At 36.1% G+C, this 13997-nt stretch overlaps 1 protein-coding gene and 1 pseudogene across 2 annotated transcripts in view; both read left to right on the top strand.

Moving 5' to 3' along the window:
- The window catches only part of GALNT7 (polypeptide N-acetylgalactosaminyltransferase 7), a 195089-nt gene that overhangs the window by 56988 nt on the left and 124104 nt on the right, over positions 1 to 13997 (top strand). The gene's annotated exons all lie outside the window — the stretch shown is intronic.
- LOC141517132 (SUMO-activating enzyme subunit 1 pseudogene) lies at positions 844 to 12862 on the top strand (annotated as a pseudogene).

Genomic DNA, 13997 nt, shown 5'->3' with positions numbered 1-13997 from the left:
GATGACTTTCAAAAAATTGAAACTTAACATCCCCGCCCCCCCAAATGGCAATATAGAGATGTTTGGAGGATATAAATAGTCTGGGTCTTATCACCCATAATGAAGTAATTGCACAGGAAAGCTAGTATAAAGGATTACATTTTGATAGACCTTGGTTCTTGGTATCTGGAAGACTTGGGTTTGAATCCTCCCTCTGACGCTAGCTATATGTCCCAGAAGAAGTCTCTAAGTGTCTCTAGGTTTCAGGTTTTTTTGTCTTTAAAATGAGAAAGCTGTTAAGGTTTTGATTTTTCTCTTAACACATCCAATTTAGATCAGTGTATAGGAGGGAAACAATGTAAAGACTATCTGACTGCGTTCTGTGGGGGGGTAGGGGATGGAAGCCAGATTGGGGGAAAATTTGTAAAATTCAAAAAAAATTAAAAAATTAAAATAAAAAGATAAAATGAGAAAGGCTGAACTCAGTTACTTCTAAACATAATAGCTGTATGACTCCAGGCAAGTCACTAAAACTGTTTCAGTTTCTTCATCTGTAAAATGGGGATAAGAGCATCTTTCCCAGCCCCCCAAGGTGATTGTGAAAATAAAATGAGATCATATTGTCATGGCCTTTAGCACTATGGCTGGTGTTATTCTCATTCTCGTTATTATTATCACTCTGAATTTGTGATCTTATAATTCCTCCTGATTAGAAAAAGACAGACTAGAGGAATTTGTCTTGTCTCAGAAGAGAGAGAGAGTAATAAAGAGCTTAGTGACCTTTAATCCTCTACCAAGCTTCTGAGTGATTTAGAGGAAATTCTAAGGCAGTGACCTTTCAGAATTTGTTTCTCAATTTTCAAAATGTACACACCGCTTCCTTGCTGTAATGTGGATTTCGTAAGACCCTCTGAAGGGCAAATAAGTATGGAAAGAATGCCGAAAGGTGAAATTACAGATCTTTTGGATTCCAATCCCAGTGGCCCAAAGGCCAGGTCTTATTCTCAATGTGCTACCAAAAAAAAAATCATGGCTAATTTGGTTATATTGTTGCTCTTTGTTGTTGTTTTTCAGTTATTTTGAAGTGTATGGTAGGGAAAGAATACTTGACTCAGAATGAGAAAAGCATGAGTCTGACCTTAGTTTTTTTTCATGTAATCAAAGGCACTTGATATATTTATAAAGTTCAAACAAATGTCCTCTATGACATCTGTTCCCTCAAGAGCCCCAGGATGATCAGATAATAGAAAGAGAGAGTCACTGTTACACTGCTGCCTTTCTTTGGCTTATAGATTTATAAGATATTCCTGCAACTGAATTCTCCTTAGGACCTCCAAAAGTCTCAACAGTTACATAGCATTTTGAGAGAAAAATGTTCTAAAGTTTCAAAAACACCCCCAGGATGGTACGATATGATATGATACTCACATTTCTTAATGTATTTACTTCTTGAATCTACAAGCTTTTTAACTGGGAAGTAAATTGTAATCGTTTTGTTTCTTTGTTTTTTTTTTTTTTTTAAAGCATTACAGTCCGTACTGCAGGTGAGATTATGGATCCATTGAAAGTATATGTTATCATTATTCTTAAAAAATGCTGAATAAAGTCAAGAGAAAGTTACTTAATCTTTATGACTGACTAACTGTAACTTCTTTCTTTGATGTCAAGGAAATTAGCCTATAAAATTTACATACCAATCTTTTTTTTTAATTTGTGGAATGTTACTGTGCTATAAGAAACAACGAAAAGGATAAATACCAAGAAGCATGAAAACTTGTAAACTGATGCAAAGCGAGTGGAATAAGTGGGACCAGGAAAGCAATATTTATGGTAGCTGCAATAATATTTTAATGAAAAGAAAAATGACAAAACCTTGAAACTGAAATACTATGTTTGGTCAAAAAAAAAACACAGATAAGGTATTTCCTCCACTTCTTTGTGGGACAATTGGGGAAGACTGCAGTAATTCATTCTCTCTCTCTCTCTCTCTCTCTCTCTCTCTCTCTCTCTCTCTCTCTCTCGGTTTTTGCAAGGCAGTGGAGTTAAGTGATTTGCCTGAGGTCACACAGCTAAGTAATTATTAAGGGTCTGAGACTGAATTTGAACTCAGGTCCTCTTGACTCCAGGGCAAGTGCTTTACTTTTTAGTAACTCAACTTTTTGACTGTTGTTTAGTTCTGTGAACTGTTTTTGTCCCTCTTTTTTATTCTTTGTTATATGAAATGGCATTCTTAGGGAAATGTAGCTGATATAAAAATATCAATAAAATTTTATCTTAATATATAAAACATTTCACTGATGGGCATTTAGTGATCTAATTCATATTGTCAGATTCATAATGAATTTTAGAGTTAGAAGGTACTTTAGGGGTCATCTAGATGATTATGCCAAACTCAAATAGAACAAGGGCCCCTAAACCATACCTAAGTATTCCTTCAGGGGCTTCCTGATTTAGAAAACCATATATTAATTTTATCAATGTTCTGTTGTGTTTTTATTTAGTTAATTTCCAAATTAATGTCAGTTTGCATCAGCCCATGTAAGTCTTTCCAGGCTTTTCTAAAAGCATCCAGCTCATCATTTCTTATAGCAGAATAGTATTTCGTCATAATCACATACCACATTTTATTCAAGCATTCTCCAATTATTGGGCAACTCCTTAATTTCCAATTCTTTGACACCGGAAAAGAGCTCCTATAGATATTTTTTATACCTAAACTGCCCTAAACTTATAATCATATGACATTACATGAAAAGATTTGTTTGACCTGAAAAGGATTGTAATGAGTAAAACCAAAAGGATATACAGTAATCAGAATGTAGATGCAAGGAAGTCCCAGAGACTTAAAAACTAGGCATAGTGCCCCAGAACAAAAAAATGCACCGCTTTTCCCTCCTCTTAGCTCAAAAGTGAAAAGGACTAGTAGGGCTGGAAGTCATCATTATTGGACATCATTGTATTAGGGTGGTTTTTTTGGTTTGTTTGGATGGTTTTTGCTTTACTGTTTTTCTTGATTATGGAAGAATTCACTTCTGGGAGAGGTGTTTTTTCCAGATATAACTATAAGGTAAAAACAAAAGGCACCAAAACCCTCCCCTTCCTTTTTTTTTTTACTTGCTAAGGCAACCATCTGTATGATTCTATCAGAATAACTTCAAATTCCAAAATAGTGGAATGTAAATTAATGATGTTTTGTTGTTTTTAATTGGATCCCTACATCCAGATTTTCAAGAGATCAAGTGGGGCTTTCCCTTTACTTATTTTTAAAAGCCCTTTCTTTTAACTTCTTAAACCTAACTTGCAGAGGTCTTTAAGATCATTTAAAATATCTGATTGACAAATCCTTGACTGACATCCAACTTTACTTAGGAATAAAGCTGTTGCATAATGGAGTTCACTACTACTTACAGACCTTTAACAGATCACCTTTTGACCATTCATCAATTATATTTGCTTTCTTTGAGGTCATTATACAGTTAGATTGGTTGTATTGTAGCACTTGGGGGGGGAGTTCCCAAGACATTAGTGATGGCTTGTCCACAAATTGAATGGACTATTGCTGGCCAAATTTATTTTCAAGTGTAATTATTCTTAAGTCATTTAAAAATATAATATGGAAATATGGAAAACTTGTCCATGGGAAAACTTCGTTCTGGTTTGTCTTGTCACTTACTTTGTTCTAAATCTTTTAGTAGGTACAATAACCCTATTAAACAGAATCTGGAGTCCATTAGCCAGAGCCCACAGCTAACGAGGTTGTAATTTTGGTCCCTGAATAGGGCATGTGGCCAGATCTTCTTTGTTTCGTTGGATTATAAACCCAATCAGTTTTCCTGTCTATGAATGTGACCCAAGATGGGTCACACAGTGGGAATAGAGTTTGAAGTATAGCTGGTTTGGCACATGACCATCATGATTGTTGGGGGGGGGGGGATGAGGCAAAAATACCCTAATGATATTGAATCAGTAGCATCATCTTTATAGATAGATAGATAGATAGATAGATAGATAGATAGATAGAATGGCCTAAAGGAAGGGAAATCATCATTTCTTAAATGTCTACTAATGCTAAGTACTTTACAAATATCTCATTTGATCCACACAACAATTCTGTGAGATAGGGTTTATTATTATTCCCATTTTACAGTTGAGGAAACTGAGGCAGGCAGAAATTAAGTGACATGCTTAGGATCACACAACTAGAAAATTCCTGAGGCTAGATTTGCACTCATATCTTTTTGGCTCCAGGCTCAGCACTCTCTGATAGGTAAAGAAACTTCTCCCAGGGTTATCAGACTAGAGTGGGCCTGGCTTTTAACTCCCAGGTTCCCTGACTTTGAATTCTATTGCCTTTTCCACTTTACATTTTAAATAGGCGATGTTAATTACTTCATTTGTTTCAGATCTCAATATCAGAATATATATAATCAGTCATAAAGGGTAACAGACTTTCTAGTTCAGTCTAATAGTCTTCTACAATAATGAACCAACCACTTAAATGTCATTTCAAAAATGGAATTTTTTTCCCACATGTATCAAGATAGTTGTAGATCTCCCCTCAGCATCAGAGACTTCTGTATAACTGCACTTTTGATTATGTGAATGATAATTAAATAAGGAAATGGTTGATTTGTAATTCATTTTCATCCCTCCACCTTTAGACCTTTATTTATTCCTGCAGGATCTATAACATACAGTGAAGACCAAGCTAAATACATCTACCTATTAGTCAAGAACTAACATGATTTATTGGATAGAAAGTAAGCCTTGACTACATCCAGGCCTACCTCTGACAGAAATTTCCAGGTCACATAATCTTCAGTATCTTAGGAATCACTCTGATTATTAGGTGTATCGTTCATTAAACCATAAGTCTGAAATAAGAATAACAGAAAAACAACTCCATAGGACAGCTTTCATTCGGACTAAGCATTGCAAGGATATCTAGCTATATTTTTTTTCAATTCTCTATCTAGAATCTTTGATAGGATCATCAGATTTGGGTCTGCCTTCAGTTCTTAATACCTCACTGAAAGAAGGTTGCTTCTATTACCCTAGGACCCTCCCTTGGAAAAAGAAAAGTGCTAAGGGTGCTGCTGATAGTTTATAAAATGCCATCCTACAGCCATGAGACTCCAGAGATTTCCCTGATTAAATTTCATAATAGCCTTAAATTCTCTGACTGAATTGCTTCATTAAATCTCTCCCTGGCTTCTGGGGACAGAGTAGGAAGACAGATTTCTCTTAAATTCTAATACCACATGTCATTAGATGGGCTTGCCTAAGATTCATAACAAGTCCAGAAAGATAATAAAGATTAATCGTGGGATACAGTTCATCTTCAAATCTTAGTATAGATATCATATGTAGAAAAGGAAGTTGTTTCACTTGTGACTGAAATAGACATTTCTAGTGTAAGAAAATAAAACTTAGTAAAATCCTACCCAATTTTAAAGACCTGAATAGATTTTTCTTGAAAAAAGATTCCTTTGATAATTTTTTTTCCTTCTGAAATTTATTTTAACAAAAATCATTATAGAATAATAATAGAATAGAGAATAACTTGGTAGAACAGAAAGCCTGGATCAAATCTGCTTTCTGATTCACACTTGACTGTGTAACCCTGGACAAGTCATTTAGAAACAGGGACCACTAAACCATACCAAAGGATCCCTATGTATCATATATCGACTTACCAAACCATTTATAATCTAGTTCAGACTGTATTCAGGAGTGTTGCTGACAGCAATTGAGTCTGTTGGCCCTGGACATGACAACATTAATAGATGAAGTTTCCTTATCTAGTAAATCTCTATACCAGAGATGTCAAAAGGTGCAGCTGAGAGCCCACAACATTCCCAAGTGTAGCCTGAATCAGATTAAAATGGGATTGAGAAATATTTAGCTAAATAAGTAAAAATTTCATAGAATATAAATAATATTCACATAGATTTTTCTAAGGTAACATGTGCCAGACAGGGATCCTGGTGTATGGTTTCTTGGTCCTTGTTTCTATATGAATTTGACACCAGTACTCTAAAGAAATCACAGATCCCAATCCTAATCCCTAACCAAGGTGGTATAACACTTCCTTATTGTGTGTGTGTGTGTGTGTGTGTGTGTGTGTGTGTGTGTGTGTGTGTGAGAGAGAGAGAGAGAGAGAGAGAGAGAGAGAGAGAGAGAGAGAGAGAGAGAGAAACAGAAACAGAGAGGCGGGGGGTGCTTTAAGTGAAAAGCTAGTACCTCTGCTTCTGGATTCAAGAAAGGAGTGTTGTTGAAGGATGTTCTGTGTTTGTAGTCCACAGACAGACACTTAGGACTTCATTACTTCGATTTCTTTCTTAATTTTTAGTTTGAACATTGCTATTTACATAGTGACCATTTGAGAAAGAGTAAACATGAATTATTGAAAGAGTTAAGTGCTGTACATCTTACATTCATTCTCTTCTTGGAGTAGAGAAAAAGATAATGAATTCTCTCAGCTGGACATTGGAAGTTTCCCCAGCAAAGAATAGTGATCATAATAAGTTTCTATGGTTACTTACACACACACACACACACACACACACACACACACACACACACACACACACACTATACCTTTAAGAAACCATTCAATGATTCTAATTCTGCCTCTGATCCCCAAACTGTAACTATGTCCAACACAAGTGAAATAGGGACATAGCCAAAATTTGTGTCTAGGATCTGTTCAGATAAAGCAAAGAGTGCAAACAGTTATTATTAGATTCCAAGGGTGGTTCTTCTATTAGAAATCTTCTGAATGAATTTGTGGATTATTGCTTTTGAGAGGGAATTGGTTGAGATTATAGAGCAATTTAGTTTATCCTCTGGCCAGAATTAGACAGAAGCACAGAGCACAGAATCTCAGTCCCATGGTGGCTGTGAAGGTGGACTCAAAGAAAACAAGGCTAAGGTTTTCTTCATACACTTTGGTGCTGTATGTCTGACTTGCTGCTCCAGGGATATCTAAGTTAAAATTGATCAGATCTACTATAAAAATAGCATCTTTACTGGGGATGTTTTTGCTAATCTATGAGAGCATGAGTTTGTGGAGGAGAAAACTAAAACCGCAAAGCGAAATCATAAGCAACATTAAGCTGGCAGAGTTGGAGATCATAGAAAAGATGATAAAGAGAAAGGGGTTTTCTTCTGTCCATTGGGGTGGCTTTGGAGATTGATTCTGATGCAGTGACAAGGTCGAGGTAACCCTCAGACAGACCCCTTGCAATTACTTCCTACTCCAAGTGCTCCTGAAATTCTGTACAGAGAAAAAGTGGGACCCTCAGTCAGAAACTTATGGTGAGGATTCTGAGTTGTTGCTTAAGATCTGAAATGACTGCTCTCATCCCTGACCTGCTTCCTGATAACTTTGTCTGTGCTTCTCCAAGATGACAGCAGTCTGTGCATTTGTTGGTGGGGTGAGGGGACAGGAAATCCCTCAGAAGGACCCTCCTCACAACAATCCCCCCCCCTTTTTGATGGTATTAAAAGAAATAGGATTGTTGAATGTCTTGGTCCAAAATGAGAGCAAGACCTTCAGCACAGAATCAAAGTCTAGGTATAGCTTCTATCCCAAAGAGAAGAGCCTTTAACACTGGGATTCAGCAGGTGTGCTTCTTGAGGTCATTGCTGGTCAATACAAGGGGACTTGGTTATTGACTGTTGGCATCCCAGCATGATTTTGGATCACAACTGTCCTTCCTGAGCAAATGCCCCTGAACCCAGCCTGGTCCAAGTCCAGCCAGGCTTTCTCCTTTGTTGTTATCCTTAGGATGCTTCTCTTCAGTGGGCAGGGCCACCTACCTATTTCTTGGGACTTCTCATTACTCTTTTCTTATTCCCCACCTGAAGTCATAGCAAGAGCTGACTTCAAAATGGTCTGAGCCAGGGGGAACAAAACTTCCAAAATTAGGAAAGTGCCACTGAATGAGGCCACCAGGGCCAGGCTGGGTTTGACAATTTAGAATCCCTTTTTTAAGAGTCAATTCAAATTGGGGAGTATTCCTGAGTTCTCTTAATAGTTAGTCATCCACTGAGTAACCCATCTCTGTACTCTTTGGCTTTCCGAAAATCATTGTGACTAACACCCACAAGCATTTTGAGGAAAATCTTAGAATTTAAAAATCACCTCATATCATCCTATATAAAAATCAACCCACTGCCTGCTACTGAAAGCAATATTATGTAAGCTGGTAGAATCATTCACATAACTTATTTAGACAGGTGTTTCTTACTTTTTTATAGTTGGGAGGTTGTTTTTTTTTTAAATAATGCATTGTTCTTTTGGCCATCCTAGAATAGCAGCTATTATGTTTTTCTTGTTTTCTATGTGTTCCTGGATTCTGAAAAACATAATAAAATAAAGTAGTTGGTTGCTTCTGGGTTTAAAAAAAATTCAAAATGATTGCTCCTTATCTAATCAGATTGCAGGTGACTCAAATGAGTTTTGTAGCTTATTCACAGGGATCATATGCCAAAATCTATTATTACAAACATATATTAAAGGATTACTGTAATATTGTAAGAGCAATACAAAGTTTGGACAAGGCACCCTCAAAACTGTAGCTCTTTATGGTTTGCAAAACATTTAACAAATATTCTCTCATTTTATCCTCACAACAACCCTGTGAGGAGTATCATCATTGCTCTATTTTACAGATAAGGAAGTAGAGGTTAAATGATTTGCCCAGGGTCACACAGTTAGGAAGTATCCAATAACAGAGTTGATTAAGGGAAGAGAGAGAGAGAGAGGAAGAGGGAGGGAAGAAGACAGAGAAAGAAACAAGAGAGAGAGAGAGAGAGAGAGAGAGAGAGAGAGAGAGAGAGAGAGAGACAGACAGACAGAGAATGAGAATGAGAATGAGAATATTGAATAAGCACTTAGTTATTTGTTAGCCAGTGTGCTAACTCTGGGGACAGAAAATAAGATGGTCCCTGATCTCATGGAACTTAGATTCTAAAGAGAAAGACAGCATAAAAAGATATGTAGGAAAGCAGGGAAGGGGAAGGTATGAGCAGGGGGCTTGGTGAGGAGTCAACCAAGAAATGACAAGGAGGCAAAATAATGCAAAAACTTACCCATTAGAGCTGAGGGAACCATAACTTCAAGCTTCCAATAGGGAAGACTTGAATGATCAGATACCAATGCAGGTGGGTACAATATCATACACTATCATATACTAGGTATACAATATCATATACTAGGTACATTGGGGAATTATAAAACAAAGTATTAGGTGAAACCTAATAGAAGAGGTGAGAAGGGAATCAGGGAAGAATTTATGAAGGGAGGTAGCAGTTAAGTTGGATTTAAAAGGATAGCTGTCTCTTTTTTTAAAATTTAATTTTTTGCTATATTTTTAGTTAGGAACTAATTCCCTCCTTCCCTCTCCACCCCATACTGCAGGAGCCACCATTTAAAGTAATCTATAAATTAAGTAAAACCATACTGTATACATGTATATTTATCAGTTCTTTCTGTAGAGGTAGGTGCAAGTATCTTCTTTCAAAGGTCCTTTATAGTTCATTTGAGTATTTACTGTACAGAAGATAAATTGGTTGTTTACAATCATTCTGTTGATAATATTAGTGGTACTGTATACAATGTTCTCTTGTTTCTGTTCACTTTTCGTTATTTCATCTAAATCTTTCCATATTCTTCTAAATTCATTGAATTCATTTCTTACATCGCAATCATATTGTGTATTCCATCACAATCTTATACTACAACTTGTTCAGCTATTCCCTAATTGATGGATGTTCCCTCAAATTTCAGCTCTATACCACAGAAAAAGAGAGTTGCTAAAAATATTTATCTTGGACAAAGACCTAATAGTGATATTGCTGATAGCTGTCTTTTTTTTTAAACAAAAGCTTTTATTCTTTTTCAATTACATACAAAGATAGCTTTCAACATTTTATCCTTTTTGAAGCTATTGAGTCCTCATTTTTCTACCACCCTCCCTTCCTTCCCCACTCTCCATGGCAGTAAAAATCTGATATAGGATGGACCGTACAATTGTATTGTACATATTAATATTTTTTGTGAAAGAAGAGTTAGGACCAAGAAAGAAAAATCATAAGAGATGTTGAAACAACATGAAAGAAGTTTTAAAAACTGAACATTAGGGGCAGCTAGGCGGTGCGGTGGATACTGGCCCTGGAGTAGGGAGTACCTGAGTTCAAGTCCAGCCTCAGATGCTTAATAATTACCTAGCTGTGTGGCCTTGGGCAAGCCACTTAAGCCCAATGCCTTGCAAAAAGCTAAAAAAAAAATCTGAACATAATTTGCTTTGTTTTGCATTCAGACCTCATTGTTTTTTCTCTTGATGTGGATGAAATTTTCCATAAAAGGTCTCAGGATTGTTCTTGAACTACTGAGAGGAGCTGCACTGATAACTGAGTCTTAAACAAGTGAAGATGGTAGGGCATTCCGGGCATGAGAAACAATGTGAGCATAGGGAAACAAAAGAATAGTTATTATTGAGGAGCTAGGGAGTAGCCCAGTCTGGTTGAAATACAGTGTACAGAAATGAGAAATGCAAGATAAGTCTGTAAAAGGTAGGGGGGTTGTCTGATCATGGAGGGTCTTGGAAGCTAGGAAAAGGTGTTACAATTTACTTGGTTATTCATAGGGAGCCACTGAGAATTTCTGAGCAGAAGAGTACCGTCATTAAACCTGTATATTAAAAAAAAAATTGGAGGTCAAGAACAGATGTGATAGGCATAATGTTACTTGGCAATTGACCCAGGGCCCTAAAAAGGGCTAAATTTGTAATCAAGCTTGGCATGGAACTGGGTTCAAATCTCATTTCTGATTGGCTCTGATCCATGGACAAGGCACTGAACCTATTTGCTCATCTGAAAAAAAATGGGAATAATAATAACACCTGTAATATCTTTTTCATAGTTGTAAAGATCAAATGAAATAATATATTTGCAACATTTATCAAATCTTATAGAATTTTTTAGACTTATAGGATGATATATCTTGGACTGGAAAAGACTGCAAGGGTCCTGTCATCATATCCCTTTAGATTACACATGAGGAAACTGAGGCCATGAAGTTTTAGATTCAAGGCCTGGTCCTGGGTCTCCGAATCCACATCATTTCTGCTGCCCAGAGAAGTGTTTTGCATTAGGACTCTAAAGAATAGACTACTTTAGATGTCATTATTGACAATTCTTTTTTAAGAAGTTGAAAGGAAGAGAGACAAAAGATTGTTTTAGCATAGAATCAGAGTCCCCAGAATGAATCCGGCTTTGATTCAGATGATTCACTGATGCGAACAAGCAGCCAAAGGAAACTCGTGGCCTCCTTCACATCTGCAAAGAGTTAGGTTAGTTGTGCTTACCTCTCTGTGAGGATGAATCCATTGATGTCTGCATGGTCCTTTGAAGATGAAAAGTGTTCCTAGAAACTTCACAACCCCGCCCATTCTATGTATAATGATTAGTGTTCAGTCTCGGGCAGCTGCTGTTTGGAGAGGCATATTTTATTTCTACTTGGGTCATTTAAGATATGTCAGCATGTAGGTTTTTATTCCTTCTGTAAAGGATTTAAGCAACACTCAAATTTGTGTGAACCCATCCCATTATTATTATTTTAATTTTTTTTGCTGTTTTAATAGGATAGTTAAGAGAATTTGTGGGGAGTGATTTTGACTTGAATATTAATTGCACTCTTTGAAAGACTCTGAGACTTTTCCTTAATCTCTAATATAGTGCAGTATTTTGTACTTTATCAAAGCACTTTGAGTCTATGATCTCATTTGAACCCCTCTAGCCCTGTAATTTAAGTAGGGGTGTTTGCCAATTTTAAAAACAAGGAATTTGGGTAAGAGACTTTCACAGAATCACACAGTGAAGGTATGGGATGAAAGAAGACTTCTGACTTCCTTTTCAGGTATACATTCATCATGAAGGTTTCCTTCTCAGTTTTCAGCAAAGTGATATTTTGAAAATCAGACTCACCCATAAAAATCAGTTTATGGTTTAATGTCTCCTTGGAAAATATTGGCATTCTTTTCATGGCAGCTCACAATAATTAAAATTCCCATCTTTGTAGTGCCAATAATTCAAATTAAGTTCTGCCAGCAAATACAATTTAACTGGTGTTCCTTTAAAGTGAACAAACTGGATAGGTGGAGAGTGACAGTGTAAGCAGTGCAAGATGTTATGAACTTGTAGATTCATTTAGAAAGGGATCTTAGAGGAAGGTCATCTAATCTAACCCCATTTACAGATGAGGAAACTGAGGACCAGAGAAGCATTAAGAATTCGAGCTGAAGTCCTATGATGCCAGTTCTAACTCTCTTTTCAAAGGCTATTTGCTTACATTACTTGGAGTTCCAAATAAAGCTATTTCCTCCAAGAGTGTTTAAGAGATAGTCTGAGATTCACTACCCTTTGATACAAATTCTAATCAAGGACAGCTTTTCAAGGCAGACAGCAAGTATTTTGAATTACTTATAATTCAGTCAATTTAAAGTTTATGATAGTGGATGTTTGTTCCTCTAATTAGGAAGTTGGATTTTGAAAATAAGCAAATCAAGATATGTTCTATTAACTTATCAGAGACTCTTGCTATTTAAACATATGAAACATCTTTTTCCACGTAGAATAACTGAATTATAGAAGTATATAATTTCCATGAAACTTCATTTTATCCTTTGGAGGAATATTTTGTATGAGAACTACTTTACTATGCATTTAGAAAATGTTCAGACCCATTGAAGAATGACCTGTAAACAAGATCCCCCAAAATGGCAGTGGAACCATTTGGCAGCCTGTGATCAACAAGCTATGCATCACTATGATAGAGTGTGTGTGTGTGTGTGTGTGTGTGTGTGTGTGTGTGTGTGTAAAACCAAGTCAAAAACCAGGAGAGTTCTCTGATTATTGTCATTTTTCGATATGGTAATTGATTAATTCACTAAGTTTTAGATATAAGGTTAGTTATAAAATGGCCTGAGTAATATTAATATTATTATTATTAACTTTATATTTTATAGCATTTTACACTTTTATTGTGAACATAATAATCATCAACAAAAACATTTTCATTTGAATAAAATAAGAAGGAATATGTATAAGAAAAACTCTTTACTCTGAATTTTAACCAATCATAAAGTGCTTTGTAAACAAACCTTAAAGTGCTATTTAAATGGTATTTTTCTTACTATAATAATAAATAGCTTATTAATATCCAAATACAGTCTACATTATTAGAATTTTCTCTGACCCAAGCATTTCCACTTGTATTTTATGGTAACCTTGACACAAAAGACCATTTTACATCAAAGTAGGAGTAAAGTACATAGCTTCAACTTAGGGTTACCTAAAACAATATTGTAATAATGTTAATGCAGGTGGCCCTTGGAGAAAATATCTTTTGGAAGCCAATGTTTCTTCTTAAGTAGTCCCACTAAAGAGTCTTCTTTTAATCTCATTCAGGGTGGACAAAGAAACTTCGAATTGAATTAAGAATATTTCTTTTTTTTTTTTTAGGTTTTTTTGTAAGGCAAACAGGGTTAAGTGGCTTGCCCAAGGCCACACAGCTAGGTAATTATCAAGTGTCTCAGACTGGATTTGAACCCAGGTACTCCTGACTCCAGGGCCAGTGCTTTATCCACTACACCACCTAGCCAACCCCAAGAATGATAATTTCCTGTTTTAATTGCAAACAAGGTTAAGTCTCTTAGTTTTCAGGGATCAAGATCCCTAATCAATCATCATGAAATCGATTAATTTACATCACAGGTTGTCCCATTCTTTGAGTCCCAATTAATGCAACTAGAAAGATGTCCTGTATTTTATCATGTGAGAAACATCTTCCAAAGAATATTTCAATTAAAGTTGTAAAAGAAGTGGGATATTTCTTTTGAATTGGTCAACCAGAGGTGTAAATTAGGTACAGATAGAATAGAATAAAAGAAAAAAACAGAGGAAATGTCTTGTGATTCGCTCAGATCTTCCAAACTTCAGGCTTGGAGCTC

The sequence above is a fragment of the Macrotis lagotis genome, chromosome 3, assembly GCF_037893015.1.
Source record: "Macrotis lagotis isolate mMagLag1 chromosome 3, bilby.v1.9.chrom.fasta, whole genome shotgun sequence".
In the NCBI taxonomy this organism is placed as follows: Eukaryota; Metazoa; Chordata; class Mammalia; order Peramelemorphia; family Peramelidae; genus Macrotis; species Macrotis lagotis.
The sequence above is the reverse complement of the archived record's forward strand: the minus strand, read 5'-3'. Positions and strand labels throughout refer to the sequence as shown.